The sequence below is a fragment of the Gorilla gorilla genome, chromosome 6 (genome assembly GCF_029281585.2).
Source record: "Gorilla gorilla gorilla isolate KB3781 chromosome 6, NHGRI_mGorGor1-v2.1_pri, whole genome shotgun sequence".
NCBI lineage: Eukaryota > Metazoa > Chordata > Mammalia > Primates > Hominidae > Gorilla > Gorilla gorilla.
In genome coordinates this window covers 129,676,149-129,694,090 of record NC_073230.2, presented here as the reverse complement: position 1 = coordinate 129,694,090, position 17,942 = coordinate 129,676,149, and the positions used below count along the sequence as shown (strand labels likewise).

General features: G+C 36.1%; 1 protein-coding gene and 1 non-coding gene across 2 annotated transcripts in view; both read right to left on the bottom strand.

The window, feature by feature from the left end:
- The window catches only part of KCND2 (potassium voltage-gated channel subfamily D member 2), a 477,238-nt gene that overhangs the window by 64,692 nt on the left and 394,604 nt on the right, over positions 1-17,942 (bottom strand). The window lies entirely within an intron of this gene.
- On the bottom strand, positions 12,583-12,689 carry LOC115935429 (U6 spliceosomal RNA). Its single transcript, XR_004071064.2, has one exon. It is a non-coding gene; the product is annotated as a U6 spliceosomal RNA (small nuclear RNA).

The following is a 17,942-nucleotide window of genomic DNA, read 5'->3' as shown; positions in this document are numbered from 1 at the left end:
TGCTTTTGTGATAGTAAATATGTAGTTGACACTGCCATTCTGAAGAAAGCCAGACTCCACAGTGACAAATAGCTCATAGAGCAGGTGCTGGCTACACCTAACTTTGAATTTTCCTGTCTTCAGCTGTGAAATCGTTTATCTCAGAGTACCAAATTTTGCCACTGACACTGCAGCATCCGATATCAACATATCAACCTCCTAGTTAGTGCCACAGTGCTCTGCTTCCATTGTAATCTGATAAGAGGGAAGTGTTTGTGAGAACCTGGACAGACTTATGCGCTGGTGTATATGTTAGCCCTGAAAATTCTAATGACCCTGAAGAATCTTCAGAGACTATATGATCTTAGTGCTTAGGTAACTGTCCAGTTAATAACAACCAAATCTGGAAGGGTGATAGTTCTTGTAGTAGAAAGATGGATTCTTATCTCTCTCCTAGTCTTGTTTTAGGCAAGTACAGAGTTTCCAACTTTATCAGCACTCATCTATGTTGCTACTTCTGAGCCTTGCTGTAAACCAGCAGTCCCGAAACTTTTTGGCACCAAGGACCAATTTCGTGGAAGACAATTTTTCCACAGACCAAGAATGGGATAATGGTTTGGTAATGATTCAAATGCATTAAATTTATTGTGTGTTTTATTTCTATTGGTATTACATTGTAATATATAATGAAATAATTATACAACTCATCATAATGTAGAACCAGTGGGAGCCCTGAGCTTGTTTTTCTGAAACTAGATGGTCCTATCTGGGAGTGATGGGAGACAGTGACAGATTATCAGACATTAGATTCTCATAAGGAATGTGCAATCTGTATCCCTCACATGCACAGTTCACAATAGGGTTTGTGCTCCTATGAGATTCTAAAACCGCTGCTGACCTGACGGAAGGTGAAGCTCAGGTGATATTGCGAGTGATGGGGAGTGGCTGTAAATACTGATGAAGCTTTTCTGGCTTGCCCTCTGCTCACCTCCTGCTGTGCAGCTTTGTTCCTAACAGGCCCTGGACCCACGGGTAATCGGGTAATCGAGGAGCCTTGCTGTAAACTGTTTCTAAGCATTAAGCTCTACCCCAAGGTCTACCGAATACTACTCAAAGTAACTACCTAGAGACGCTTAAGGTCTACCCAGAGTCTACGTGTTGCCAAAAGTTGCTTGTATTACAAAATCCTCTAACTTCTTAAAATGAAAACTGGTGGAAATAGATTGAAAAATATAAAGCAATTTGCTACTCTTATCACCAAGAAGGAAATTTACATATCTTGTTATAATATTCCAGAAGTACATGTTGTACTTTTTTCTCCTGATTAATCTTGTCTTCATTGAAAATAACTTCTAATTACGTGTACTAGATTAAGTCATTAGGCCTAAGGCACTGAAATACAATGTGCTAACTTTAACTTCATAAAATGTATTTTAGCAAACGTGAACTTGCTGTTTCTGAAGGCCCCAGGAATAATGCCACACTAGCACGTACACAGAGCTTAATCTCATGTGCAGAATTAGGCTCTGTGATGACAGAAGCTTTCCTTGTAGTCAGCCGTATCCCTTTTGCTTTTAGGTGATGACGAAGTACTCAATTTTCTTATTACAACTATTTTACTAAATAAAGGCTCTATTTGGAGATGGTCCCTATTATCCCAATGGCTCAAGTAAGAAGCCAGAGAATCATTAAAAAGAAAAGAAAAGAGAAAGAACAAGGCTGTTTCCCGCAAGCAGCAATGGAACCATCTCTGTTTACTGTGCCTTTCCTACCATTAATTCCCTTGAATTTAAGCTCTTAAGACTTCAAGTCCATGGATCTCTGAAATGCTATTTCCACTTCTCATTTCTCTTAAAGAAAAAAAAATGAAAGAGTTTGCATTTCTGATCATCTAGACTTTATAGGTGATTCTAATCCTTTATTTTTCTATTTTTTTTTGGATTATAACTTACTTTTGTTGTAACTATGCTATTCTGATCTGGTCATTGAGTATACTGCTATCCTCAAATTTTCAGTCCTCTTAGTCACATTTTCTCTCTAGGCACAGAATGTCGTAATCATGTTTAGACATTAGAATTGTACATGCGTGAAATGCCAGTTATGGTATTACTTAAATACATTAAATATTCCTTTTGCTAAGAATATTAAAAAACAGAACTTTTCACATTGGTTTTGAGTGTCTATTTCTTGCACAGACTATAGAAATGCTACCAGCATCTTTCAAATTAGTGCTTCTCTTGTGGTTTCTTTTTGCAGAAGATAAAGCTCTTCTGAGTTCTACTGACATCTTTCAACACTACACAACAGGGTCTCTAGGATACTCATCATTACTATTGCATCCTCCTGCTGACTTGTTTAATAAATGCCAACTAGTAAGATCATAGTAGAATGGAGTACCTCCTCCATCTCCATTTGTAATGACACCATTAGAAAAAGCAAATAAAAAAACCATAGGATTTCTTCATTTATTCATAAAAAACGCACAGGATGAAAGGCATGATGCTTGGTGCTTGATACGAAACTTTGCTCAGAAAAAAGTAGTATTCAACCAGTGTTTCATGAGATAAATCAATATATTGTCTAAGCCAGTCATGCCAATCCCATCTGTCTTTGGCAATGATTTGTTTAGGAATGGACAAGTAAAGATGTTTTAGCCAACAGCATAGTTGGGGAGTCTTCTAGAAGTCCCTGACACTTGGGAAGGCTGACCTTTATTCTTTGCAAGTTGTTCTATGAACATGTGATGCTTATGGCTGCTGTAGTCATTTTAACACCCTGAGTAGGAATATCACCAACAAACCAAATAATAACAGAGCAGAAATGTGGAACAAGCATTCTCAAGCTGCTGAATCAACCATGAAACTGCCTAACTTCAGAGTTCTTGTTAAGAGAGACAACAAACAACTGTTTCTTAAAATACTTTTAACCGGCTATTGTGTTACATATAGCTAAAGCATTTTAATGAATGTGTAATAGAAACATGTTTCCCATTCAGATAATCTTGTCATTGCTTAATTTCTGAAGTATTTTTTCAGCTTTCACTGTATAATGTTGCAGTACAGAAAGACTGCACTGTCTTTCAATAATCATTAAATGGCTGATTAGTAGGACCAGTTTATATACTATTCTTGGAGAACACTGGTAATTTCTGGCTGATTCAATGGAGCTTTTCCACTTTTTGAATATGTATTTTTGTCTTATAGAAAGAATAGCCCAGTTAAGGAATCTTAACACATTTTACACTCTTTTTCAATTACTAGTCCTGGCTTTAATTTACACTGTATTCTATCAGTTAGGAAATGTGACCATTACTGAAAATGTACCTGAAAGACTACTTATTTTTATTTTAAATATCTCGATAATATAATGTATTGTGTATTAATACCCCTATGTTTATTAATAATATCTTTAATTCTTCCATACATCCCTGAGAGAAATAACTTACGTAATGAAAACAAGCTGCACTTAGGGAAAACATAAAAATCTTGTGAAATTATATTTATGTTCCTTAAGTTGTAAAAAAGAAAATGAGGGAGTTTACTATTGCATTGATCAAATGAATAAGTTCAAGTTATGATAACTTACATTCTCTCAGTATTCGAGAGCATGTTTTTGAAAAGAGACAATCAACTACAATTAAAGCAAATTCATATTAATTACATTTTATAGGATTTTATCATTTGCTTTTAAACAGTATCTTTCCCATTGAACTATTATCTACTTAGAGTTTAACTATGCCTTTTTGGGAGTTTCATTTAATTATCTTTAAGTTAGTATTAGCTGCTTAGTTAGTCTAATTATGTTATTAGGAAATGAAAAAAGGCCATTTTATATGGACATTCGGTAAAGGACATTTCTTTATATAGTATTAAAAATAATCCTCAATTTCTGATATAAAACCAGCATTCACATATTTCAACTGTTTTTTTCATAGTATTCTGCTGATAAGCAGGATTCTTGATATTCAACAAAGAAAATGTGAATAGTTACGATTAAAAGATGAAGATAAATTAGAAAGCCTAAAACTCACTTATATACATAAAAACTTAGTAGAAGGAAGTTTATTAACTTCCTATTGAAACCGCAATACATACTTTTTCATTTTGTGGTTGGTGAATATATATATATATGGAGAGAGAGAGAGAGAGAGAGAGAGAGAGAGAACGTATTTGTTACTGATGCATTTTAAGTATTTCTATCAGAAATGTCACCAGATGTTGGCAAAGGTAAAAAATTGTGGTTACAGAGCACATATGTTTAGTTGGAATGTGATTATCCTGCTGCTTCCCGTCACTTTCCCCATTCCTCCATCAAAATCATCCTTATTATCAATAATAGAATCTGTAAGCATTGCAGCTGGAAGGGATTTTAGAATCCATTTATGCCATCCCTATATCCCCCATACCCCTAGCTAGTGAAAAGGAAGTTGAGACACTGAAACATCTGTTATTTAGTAGCAGCAGAGGTCCTGGAATCCTGACCTCAGTCCAGCACTCTGAAATGAATATTCCTGGGCAATGTCAACTCTTTAGGGACTACGCATCCCAGCCAAATGCTAGTTTGAAATAAGTCTCCTTTGGGGAGTTGCTTGTTTATATGGCTTCAGATACACTACATGTGAATAAATTGTTCAAATTATGAAAACAGTTCTTGGATGTGAATTACAGGAATTCTCCTTAAAGAATGATATTATTGATAGTTCAATACCTAAACCAACATGTAAGTATTATGTTAGCATGTCACTCAGGATTTTTAAGAACATAAGGGAACTGCTCCTTCTCATTTAGTATTTGGGTATTAGCTAAATATATCTGGATGGCTTAAATCAACTTATTTAAAACAAAAATTATCACTATTCCCTATACTTTTATTTCTTAATTTCTTTGATCAACAAATATTGGAGTGCAACTTTGTGTCAGGCAGTGCTTTAAAATGAAGGGATTTTTATGGCAGTGGATAAAACAAATTCCCTTCTCCCAAAGAGCTTATATACTATTGTATTATGCTGAAAATAAGTTAATATTTACTATAATGAAAGGCAGCAATAAGAATTTTGCAAATGAAGCAGAGTGAGTGGTTAAAGAGATGGTAGGCCAGAGGAACAATATGCATCAGGTGGCTGGAGAAGGCCTCGCTAACATGACATCTGATCAAAGATCCCATTTATGTGGCATTAGCATATGTTATCCTGCTTTACAGTTTGATTTATTCATTCACTAATATTTGTTATGCGTTCTCTGTTGTAAGGAATGCTGCCTGGTTTTATTTATACGGCGATGAAACAGTTGTTGCCCTCATGGGGTTCACAGTCTGGTGTCAAGAATATCACACGTGCATGTAGGAATAACTAAAACAAGGCAGATAGTGATGAGTGCAGAAGAGAAATACTGACAAAGGGCCAGGGAGTGAGAAGGTGGAGAGAAAGTGAAGAGAATGCTTTCTGGAATTAATCTTGTCTTCCCAGCCAGAGAGCAAAGAGGCAGGGATCATATATTTTCTATTCCAACTTCTAGCACAATGCCCTCCCTGTTTGTACCTTGTTTGGGCTATAAAAATTTCTGGTAGATGATGACTGTTGTTTCTTATATCAGTTAATGAATGCTCTCCTTTAGATCGTCTTGTAGGCGACAACTATTCTCATGCAAATTAATCATCTCTAAAATTAAATGCAGCTTTCCCTTTTAATTCTCTTATCTACGTCTACTCAAGTCTAAACCGTCTCTGACTTTTTCCTTTACCTTATTGTATCACTAACCACGCTATGAAAAGGTGACCCTTTGTGCCTCCCATCAATCTATGCAGGTATTAGGGGCACAGAGCAATGCATGTTTAAATGAGCAAATGAATAAATTAAAGAACCCCTTTTTGGGTACTAAATTTAGCATTATTTAATTCAGTTATGAAATGGACTTTTCATGACTAAAGGGAACAGAGAAATGGAGAAAATTTTAGGTCAAAAAAGAAGCTTTTAAAAAGAATGTGGAACTTGGACTCCATGGTTATTTTTATTGAAGCAACAGAACCTCAACTTCCAGTGCTTGGGTAGGGAGCCATTTTTTTAAGCAGTTAAGAAATAATAATTAAAAGAGCCAAAATAATTATGTGCATAAAATATGCTGTCTATGCATTTAAATACATGCAGGATTGTCTTCTTTTGTGATCCATTTCAAATCCCAATGTCTCATTTTAAAAGGAATCATGTCAGTTCCCTTTTCAGTCAAAAGATTAAACCATTTTAATTTTCTGAGGGAAGAAGCCCCCAAAGCCACATAGAATTTTTTAATTCTGCCCTAATATAAGCTGAATTCTCCAAAATGCCTGCCTCTGAGGTAAACAGAATCCATTAAAAAGTAGTTATTAAGCCCTGTGAACAGAAAACAATATTAGAAGCCTAAAAATGATAGCTTTGGGGCAACAAAACTCATTGGAAATAGCATATAGAAGCAGAAACAAAAAAGGAGAGAGATCCTTTAGTATAAAAAAAGATTATGATGAAAAATATAACTAATTAGCATTTTCATTGTTTCTTTCAATAAAAATATCAAGAATCTTTATGGGACAAGTAGGGTGATAAAATAAAGCCTCAGGATAGGCTACCAGATGGAATAATATATACACAATGAAAATATATCCAAATATGGAAAGTTCACTGTTTATGTAAGCAATGTAACTGCCTCATCATGTTGTCTGTATATATTCCGTACCACATTTAGTATCTTCGAAGAGTTTAATGTTTAAGAGCAATATCAATATTTTAGAAAGTACTGTTACCTTACAAGTATAACAGTAAAGTCAAGTACAATTGGGTCAAGCTTCAGAACTCTTTATGTTGTGAATGTAAACATATACACAACTCAAGCTGAAACTGGACTTTATATTCACAATAAGCCCCCATTGAGAGAGAATGTGTGTGTGTGTGTATATATATATATATATATATATATATATACCCACATTATATATAGTGTAAGTGCTATAGATACATGAACTGTAAATGTACACACATATGTATATGTGTGTGTATGTGTATATATATGTGTGTGTAATGAACTTTAATGTGTATATGTGTGTATGTGTATATATGTGTGTGTAATGAACTGTAAATGTATATTTACATTTACATACATACACATTTACATTTTGTATATTTATATGTGTATGTATGTATATGTAATATTTATATGTATATTTGTATATGTATGTAAATATACATTTACACTTACATACATACACATATGAATGTGTGTATATATGTGTGTATGTGTATATATATGTGTGTATGTGTCTATATATGTGTGTGTGCATATATATATATATAAATAATCATATCTACGGTAGCAGAGCTCCGTGGATTAATAAACATACTTTTACAGTACTGAGTCCTATATAATTGAATGCATACAGGAAATTGGGAATGCACCATGCTTATTTAGATGCTAGTATAAATGTAAGCGATGTTCTTGCTAAGGTCAGAACCCCCTAACCATCTCAGAGTTTATGTTCAAGAATCATTATGATGTTTAAATGTAACGCAGTGAATGTATTCTGTTCTGATAAAGCTTATTATTTGCAGTAAATGGCTTGAAGGATCAGCCTTGGTCTCAATTCATAAAAGCCATCTATTCCACTGACAGTTCCACAAAAATGGCCCACAAATTAATGATTATGTTTTCAATAAAGGACATAGATGCAACATTGATTAAAGTATATTGACTACCGATTAGTTTCATGAACCCTAAAATAACAGTTGCTGTACACGTTCTTACTGACCTAGAAATAAGCTTGAATCTCCTTTTAAAACATAAGCCTACATTAGGCACCTTAGGAATTAAATATCTCATTTATATTGCAATCTTCTCCTTCAGAAGCTAATCTTTGAAGTAACAGCATTTTGAAAGCAAAAATGAAAGTATTAACACCACATGTAATCATCAGAGGTGATGTCTCAAAGACTGACAGATTTCATCTGATTTATACTCTTGATGTCTTCAGAAGGAGGGGATCCTATGTTCTATCTTCTGGATATTCAGATTTCTATAATTTAAAGTAACAGTTAAATTAGCATTGAGTATTACATATATATATATTTGAATTCTTACCACCAATGGTCACAGAAACTCAACAGCAGATCCACCTCTATCCTCAACTATTTCACAAAGACTAGCTGGATATGGAACCTTTGGGACTCACAAATGGTCTGTTCATCACCTTATTTTATGACTCTTCTCTCGTTCTCATCATCTGTTTCTTGGTTTACTGGTTTACTCCTCCCTGGTACTGATTCTTTCCAAGGTGACTGGCTACTCAAAGACCCCCTGATGTGAGTCATGTAAATACTTTGCATTTCCACTTATTCACAGATATTTTTTTGGTTGCACTGTCTCTAAATTCTAGCAGGTCCCTTACTAGTGATTCCTGCCTTTATTCCATTCCAAAGACTTTGTGCTAGTCACCCTCTGCTCTTAAGTCCTGACAGGCTGATCACTGATAGAGTTCCCAAGATTAAGAATAGCAGTTTTCAAGTTACTGTGATTATACACTTACTTGATTTTTCGTGGGTATTACCCATTGGATTTAATGAATGTTTATTTAATCAGGACTTAAATTCACTAGTTATGATTTTATGATCTCAGGTTTCTGTCCTTCAACAACACAGCCAATTAGATCACTTCAGATAAGTCCTTTAAAAGAAAGTGCATGCTTAGTTCTTATGTAGATTGGGGCTACCCAGATGCCTTTTTTCTTTTTCCTATCCAGCATCATCAAACGGTTGTATTAGTTAGCACTTTGGTCATTACATTTCGAAACAGGCCAGAGATGCAAGGGAAAGAAATGGTGTAAGAAAACAAGCCTGGTTACCATGGCAAATAGATGTACAGTACTTCCCAGAAGAAATGTAAATCATTGATCAGGATTTTTGTTCACTTCATAACTCACCTTTGATATCTTGAAATATATCTATCTTAATATGAATCAGATTATAATAATCAATAGAAATATGAAGTTGTGGCCAATATACAATAACTACATTCTAAAATGAATAAATATAGCTTTGAGCCAGAGAAAGAAAATACTAGACAGGTTTCCAAACTATATGGATAACCAAGAAATACTAACAGTCCATACAGTTTAAAGACAGCTAGGAACTGAATTTGGTGCAATAAATTCAGTGATGCAGAGCAGAGTATGGTGGGACTGAGTGATGTCTAAACTGCAACTAAACACGGTAAAATACATCCAAAATGGGTTTACAGTTAATGACTAAACATTCATTTAATTGCAAAAATAAAAAGGAAGCATTTAAAAAAAAAGATTCCACCCTACCAAAAAGTTAAATAAAATTATTTCAACATTGACAAGAGATAAGAAGCTGGCTAAAATAATTAAACAACAGCCATTTGTCGAACATCTATAAATGCTAGGCTGTTCCTTGTGCTAAGAATAGAAAGAGAGGTTGGGCACGGTGGCTCACACCTGTAATCTCAACACTTTGGGAGGCTGAGGCAGGCAGATCACTTGAGGTCAGGAGTTCAAGACCAGCCTGGCCAACATGGCCAAACCCCGTCTCTATTAAAAATGCAAAAATTAGCTGGGTGTAGTGGCATGAGGGAGGCTGAGGCATAAGAATCGCTTCAATTCAAGAGGTGGAGGTTGCAGTGGGAGACAGGGCGAGACTCTCTTTGTTTCAAAAAAAAAAAGAACAGAAAGACAAGTAGGAAGACACTATGCTCACTTATAAACTAGTCAACGGGACAACAGCTTTATCACTCATTATAATACTATGATAAATTAGATAATTGAGGAATAACAAAGTTTTATGCAAGCATAATAACCTGAGAGGTCATCCTATTCCTGACATCTACAGTTCTAGCTGCCTGCACACAGGCCTGAGATAGAAATAGGTATGTATTATAGCAAGCAGGAAGTCTCTCTATAACTCATTCTTATACGTATTCCAGAGACTTGGGCATATGCTTCATATAAACATGCATTCACCATTAAGAAACAGTAGAAACTTGGCAGGGTGCAGTGGCTCACGCTGGTAATCCCAGCACTTCGGGAGGCCCAGGCAGGCAGATTTGAGGCCAGGAGTTTGAGACCAGCCTGGCCAACATGGCAAAAACCCATCTCTACTAAAAATAAAAAAAAAAAAAAGAGAAAAAATTAGCTGGGCATGGTGGTGCATGCCTGTAATCCCAGCGACTCGAGAGGCTGAGTCACAAGAATCACTTGAACCCAGGGGGCAGAGATTACAGTGAGCTGAGATCACGCCACTGCACTCCAGCTCAGGGGACAGAGCAATACCCTGTCTCTAAAAACAAACAAACAAACAAAAAGCAGTAGAAACTCAATAAAGAATGATAAAGTTAAAAACCCAGGAAGTTAGCAAGCCGCAGTAGTATGAACAGAGTTGAACAATTTGTAGTGACTAAATTACTAGATAAGAATTACTAGATAAGAAAGTTGAGTAATTTGAGAGACTTGTAAGAAAAACAGGAAAAGAAACTCATATTTTCAACAAAAGCTGCAGGTAGGTAGAAAAAGTTTTTTTTTTTTTTAACTTCTGTTGGAGGCTGGAATAAGATGAAATTTTAGTGAATAGTAATTATAAAACTTCAGTGAAAATCAAAATAATTGCTTTCTAAAGTGATGCACACTTAGGGCCTATTTATTTTGAATCAATTGTATTACAAAGGTATACTTTACTATTTTACTTTTTTGAGAAAAGAAGAACTCTTCCCCTCCAACACACACTCACCTGGTAGAATATAAGTAATATAAAGCAATACAAAGTTTGAGGACCTTGGCCTTATGGGCACATGTGTTTGACCATGACATTAGATGTTTGTGAAACTGCAGAACTAAGTAGACATGCCAATAAATTGCCTGAAGGATGCAGCTGTATTTTAAAAATAAGAGTTGGGAAAATTTAATATCTGGAGGGATTAGGGTGTTTATCTGAAAATATTTATCTAAGAAAATTCTCAGACTCAGAATATAGCTGTGTCTACTAATGGCTTATCCCTCAGGAAATTCTATATAGAATTTGACATGCCTAAACCTGCAGTCATATATTCATTCATTCATTCATCTATTCTTCCGCCAATTTACATTTATTTAATTCATACCGGACCCTCAGGATACAAAGACATGGTTTTTCAAAGACTTTAAATCCAGTGCCTTAGACTCACAGGTAAAGAGTCTATTGCAATGCTAGTGTGATAGGGAACTAATATACACAAAGCTCTCATGGCTGTTATTGGAGCAGCGCCTAGATCAGGCTAGCCTGTGGCAGGTCATTTAAGTAAGACTATCCACAAATGTCATCTGTGTTTACTTTTGTAGGAGAAGAATGACAGTTAGGCAGGTGGCTGGGCGTAGTGGCTCATGCCTGTAATCCCAGCACTTAGGGAGGCTGAGGTGGGTGGATAACCTGAGGTGAGGAGTTCAAGACCAGCCTGGACAACATGGTGAAACCCCATCTCTACTAAAAATACAAAAATTAGCCCAGCATGGTGACGCATGTCTGCGTCCCAGCTACTTGGGAGGCTGAGGTAGGAGAATCGCTTGAACCTGGGAGGCAGAGGTTGCAGCGAGCTGAGATCACATCACTGCACTCCAGCCTGGGTGACAGAGCGAGGCTCCTGTAGAAAAAAAAAAAAAAAGAGGCAGGTAATGAGGGGAAGGCTGGAAAAAGTCATGAAGGAAAGATTATTCAACCTTCAAAAACTCCACATGATTCAGGATGCCTGGACTATAGATTTGGAAAGGCAGATGATAGCGGATGCCATCACTAGGCCATGGACGGCATTTTATGCCATACTGAAGACTTAGGATTTATTTTGTAGGCTATGAAAAACCACTGAAAAAATTATAGCAAAGGAAGGACACAATGAGATTTGCATTTTAAGTTTATTCTGGCTGTAGTAAGTTTATTCTGGCTGTAGTAAGTTTATTCTGGCTGTAGTAAGATGGGAAACCAGCGAGGAGGTTGATACAACATTTAAGTGGGAAATAATGATATGGAGAAGGAGGATGGATTTTAGATTTGCAGCATGAACATGACTTGGTAAACAAGTAAAATTGGTGGATGAAAAAACTGAAAGTACCAATGATAACTCCCAGGTTTCTGGTTTGGGAAACTGGTTGGGAAGCTGTATTCCAACTATCAGCATAAGAATAAAAGAAGAGAATCAGATTTTGAGGGAAGTAAAATGAATATAATTGCAAACAAGGATTTGGGAAGTTACAAAACATTCAGTTTGTGTTAACTAGAATGCTTCTGTATTGAGGGATCTGGAGCTCAAGAGAAGGATCTCATGTTAGTTTACTAGTGCTGCCATAACAAAATACCACGGACTGGATGGTTTAAACAATAGTAATTGATTTCTCACAACTCTGGAGACGAGAAGTCCAAGATCAAGGTGTTGGCAAGTTTGGTTTCTTCAGAGGCTCTTTCCTTGGCTTGCAGATGGCTGCCTTCTCGCTGTGCTCTCACGTGGTCTTTCCTCTGTGCATACACACACACATCCTTGTTGTCTCTCTGTGTGTTCAGATTTCAAGAAGTTTCAAACTTCTCTCTCTCTCTTTCTTTCTCTGTCTTTTAATATGAGATACTTCACAGATATGCATGTCAACCTTGCACAGTGGCTGTGCTAATCTTTTATGTATCCTTCCTATATTAGTATATGTGCTGCCAAAGAGAGCACAAATTTCCTCTGTGTATAAGGACACCAGTCAAATGAGATGAGGCTCCTCCTTCATGGTCTCGTTTTAACTTATTAATCACCTCTTTAAAATCCCTATCTCCAAATACAGTCGTATTTTAAAATACTGGGGGCTAAGGTTTCAACATATGAATTTCTAGGGAGACACAAGTCAGCCTATCACAGATCTGATCTGCTGATAGATCTGGCTCATTGACTATAGTTGGTAATTTAAAAGCGTAACAACAATGGATGGTACACCCAGGGAGACTGTGAAAACTAGGGGAACTTTTGGCTGAGAAGGAACCAGTGAAGTGTTATTGTGGACGCAGAGAGAGGAGTTAACAGAGCTATCTATTTCAGAGGGGCCAGAGCAGTAGATTACTTAGGAGCAAACTGTGTTATAAAAGCCAACAAAGGCATTTCAACAGGTAGGAGGGGTCAGTAGCTTTCATTACTCTGAAAATGTCACCAACATGTCTGACATATATCCATTGTATACAACATCAAAGAGTATATTGATAATTGTAGTGAGAGTGGTTTTTGGAGTAGAATTTTAGAGTTTGAGTGAATGAATTGTAGGAAGTGAAAAATTTTCCTTTATATTGGAGTGAACTTTTCCTTTATGATTTTTTTTTCTGTCAGGAAGAAAAGGAAGGAGTAACAGGACTCAAAGAAATATTTTCTAAATAAGCAGATGTCTACATTATTGTGAAAGAATCACTGAACAGAAGTAGGTTGAACATACGATAGAACTAGGAGATAATCCATTAATGAAGGTCCCTGAGGAAGCAGAAGGAGATGAAAATAAAAGAACAGGTGAGGACAGGCTTTGAAGGAAATAAAGACTGCTCTTTGAAGATAGGAAGACCATGAGAGGCTTAGATGCAGATAAATTTACAAAAAAAAAAAAAAAAAAGGGTGGGGATAAGTTGAGGAAGTTTTAGCAAGCATGTTTTGAGGAATGAGAAATAATCAACTAAATCATGAGATCATTGCTGTGTGATTATTTCTTCTACCCACTTTCAGTGGAATTGAGTGAAGAAGGAATATGTAGAATGACGCAGGTTTAAGGGTTCTAATTGGGGAAATAGATCAAGGGGCAGAAAAAACTGGCAAAACTGGTTGAAAGGGTGTAACATTGGATATAAGCTGTGTCTAGTTTTTAGCGGTGAATGGGTCACAGATGTGGATGTTAAAATGCTGTGGAATGATGATAAGATCTGGTATAGAGAGGAGTCTCCTAGGTATGACAGTGGTGAGGAAAGGATTGGAGATGATTGAACAGCCTGGTTGCCTAGGAAGTGAGTTGGTTGCTGTTGTACAGTGAGTTGGCTTATTTAATGCGACAAATATTTACTGAGTGGCTCCTGTATCCAGATCTCAGGTAGATCATCTATGGCAGGGGTCCCCAACTCCCGGGCCGTAGACCACCATCAGTCTGTGGCCTGTTAGCAACCAGGCTACATAGCAGGGGATGAGCAGCGGGCGTATGAGCATTACTGCCTGAGCTCCACCTCCTGTCAAATCAGATTATCCAATCAGAAGCAGCATTAGATTCTCACAGTATGGCAAACCCAATTGTGAACTGTACATGCAAGGGATCTAGGTTGCATGCTCCTAATGAAAATCTAACTAGTGGAAAAACTGTCTTCCACGAAACTGGACCCTGGTGACAAAAAGGTTGGGGACCCCGATCTATGGCATTTGTGGAGAATTTTATGGCTAGCACACTTGGTAAACAAATTCAAAAGAAAACGAATCTTATCTCATTAAAAATGAACATATTTACATGAACAAACATAAGTTGGAATGGGGAAATTTATGTAGTTGGAAAATAGCTATTAAATGTAAACAAACATAATTATAGTGTAGATTAAGGACTAGCAATCTTTTCAGAGGTAATAATAACACCAATGTTGTACATTCATCCCTTTTCTTTTCTTTTTTTTTTTTTTTTTTTTGAGACGGAGCCTTGCTCTGTCTCCCAGGCTGGAGTGCAGTGGCCCGATCTCGGCTCACTGCAAGCTCCGCCTCCCAAGTTCATGCCATTCTCCTGGCTCAGCCTCCCGAGTAGCTGGGACTACAGGCACCCGCCACCACGCCTAGCGAATTTTTTGTATTTTTAGTAGAGACGGGGTTTCACCGTGTTAGCCAGGATGGTCTGGATCTCCTGACTTCGTGATCCACCCACCTCGGCCTCCCAAAGTGCTGGGATTACAGGCATGAGCCACCGCGCCCAGCTCTATTCATCCCTTTTCAAAAGTCAGACCCTAGGAAGCTGGAGGGAGGTGGGGCATGGTTTTACAGTGAATTTCTGATTTCACTCAGGGTGATAAATCAGACTCTTGGGGAAGTGGGTGGTGGCTCTGGACAGCAGCAGGAATGGGGATCTAGTTAGCAACAAATCCATGGACCTATGACAGGCTGAAAGCCCACCCCTTCTCCATCTTTGGGAGGTTGCCAATGTCTGATTTAACACTATCCAATGAATGATCATTGAAAGTAAAAAAAAACTATCAACTAGCAGAAAATATAAATGGTAAGCATTAGCACATATTTCACATGTTTATATTTGGCTCTCAGATTGACCTAGAAAACGAAGTCTGGGAAATTCTATACGATCCTGAAAAAATGATACGCTGGTCTGGATGGTAGAATAAGTTGGAGAAATGTTTAAGCCAAAATGCAGTCTTACCAATGACTTTTTATTTTATTTTATTAATTATCAGGATTTTTGGTATACAGGTGGTTTTTGGTTACATGGAAAAGTTCTTTACTGGTGATTTCTGAGATTTTAGTGCACCCCTTATCCTGAGCAGTGTACACTGTTCCCAATATGTAGCCTTTTATCCCTCACCCCCTCTAAGTTCAAGAAGACTATGGTCCTGCAGAAAGCTTTATATGTAATTAACATATCCTTATCTTTATCTTTATAGGCAGTAGACTCATCTTTTGAAACAGATTCCATTAAGAGTGAATGTGTACCCTCCCTCTAGCCTTTATTATTACTGTTTTTGCTATTACATGTGTTAGTGTATGTGAATTTAATGCTTAAAAATGTATCCGATTGGCTACTATGGAAAAAGGTTGACTCATAAGAGTTTAGCACGGGTTAAGATCTGAAAGTTTTCTCCCAGCCTCTTATCACTGGCGCAGACTTCACAATTCATGGAAGCCACCAGTGAGATGACATTGCCTCAGGCAGTTACTATTTTTATATTCTATAACTCGAGGATCTCAGGGTTTTGGAAATCATTAAACTTTTTTTGTCCTTTTAAAGTTGGAGACAGCAATTGTAGACAGCCTTCCAGTGGGTTATCTTTTTGTGTCTCCTTACCTGTGGAGAAGCCTATTAGCTGGGATATGTAGTTAAATAGCTATATATATATATATATATATATATATATATATATATATATATATATATCTCCAGGGTACCAAGTCAAAAATTGTTGGCAATAATATTTCACCATTCATTATTTTTTCTTCTGATTCTATCAATTTATCTAAATTCCATTGTTTATAATAGTCTAGCCAGTTAAAAAAATCACAGGGTTACTTCAAAAGCCAAATAAGTGTAAGCTCTATATTCCTGTTTGCATGATAATTTGGGTGAACTTGGAGAAGGACATGGGAAAAAATCAAGATATTTATTTGTACTCTATACACAATTTCACTCTTGAACAATTCATTACTTCTTGGACTTCAGTTTTAAACATGTGAGATAATGAGGCTAGACTATCACCATTTTTTTTCCTCTTGGAAAAAAGCAACCTGAGCAACTCTGTTTATTAAGTCCTATTTATTTGTTTCTACTAAGATCCATTTTGAATGTCTTAATATTTTATAATTATTATGACTTCCCTAAAAGGAAATAACTTTATCAATCCATTTATACACTGAAAGTATAAAGAATAGACTGTTAAAGTTCTTCCTTAGAAGAGCTGTTTAGAAACAGGATCATCTGTAAAACATTTTTTAAAGGAACAGATCAAATTTTGCAACTGGTCCTAGATAACAAAGAAAAATGGTAATGTAGTGAAAGACAAAAATGAAATGATTTGGTAGCTCTATCATCATAAATATCAATGAGCACTGTAATTTTAATGTTGCTGAAATTGGCACTAGGACATTATTGATTATCTGTATCATCTAATGGTTTCCTGCAAATATCTTTTATAAAAGTGCCTTATATTTCTTCTTAATAATATTTTCTCGAGTCATATACTATCAAATCCTGCAGAGTACTATTCATTCAGCAGTAAGTTAAAGTCATGAAACATATTTCTATTAAAATTTTATTAGACCTGAACTAATATCCTGAAACTGATGCAATGTAATTTTACTATTCAACCAACCACCTTGATGTTTTATGTTAAGAAACATTATGAAAAATCAAAAAAAAAATTAAAGGACAATTCGGATGTATTAGAATTTTGTTTTCTGGCATTTTTAATGCAGGGATAATTATTTTAAAGGCCTGTTGTTATAAAGACTTTCCTTTCTCAGAAAACCCTTTCACTCTTTTTTTCCTCCATGCCTTCACTTGGGCAAAAGAGGTATTCTCAGCTCACGACTTAGTGAAATGTGTTTTAATTTTGTTCAATTCCCTACTGCTTTACATCTTGACACAGAAGAATTACTGCATCACACAGTGTTGGAAAGATAGGAGATAGAATATAATTACTGAACTTTATGTTACCATCGACGTGTGAAATTTTTCAAGGAAGAAAATCCATTCATTTTGATAATATAAGCACACTGGTTAAATGCGCAACTTGTCCCAGTTTTTAATTTTTTTTTCTCTAGTAAGCCATTATTTGAGAGTGCTTCAGTGAATTTTATTTTGGAGTTACGAGATGCACACATTTTAATGTGTGCATGATTCCTCTGAGTTACTCAGGTATAATAAACTTTTTAATGAGATATTTAAATGTACTCTTTTTTTCTGGCTTCTGGTTAGGGCTGTCAGAATACAATGAGTTTACTTTGGTATTACATGTTGTCTTTACCTTCTCACACCTGAGAAGAATATTTGTTTCTTGTTAGGGAAAAAAAGCTGAGATCAGGGTAGAGTGACATGTCTGTCACAACCACCTCTTTGTTCTCTTTTTATTTTTACTCTCCTTCTGCAGCTCAATAAAGAGACAAGTTTGGGCATATTTTTGTCTACTGAGTAGGGACAGAAATTAGATTACTATGAGAAAGATACATTTGGTTGAAGAACTCTAATGCCTCTTAGCTAAAAAGAAA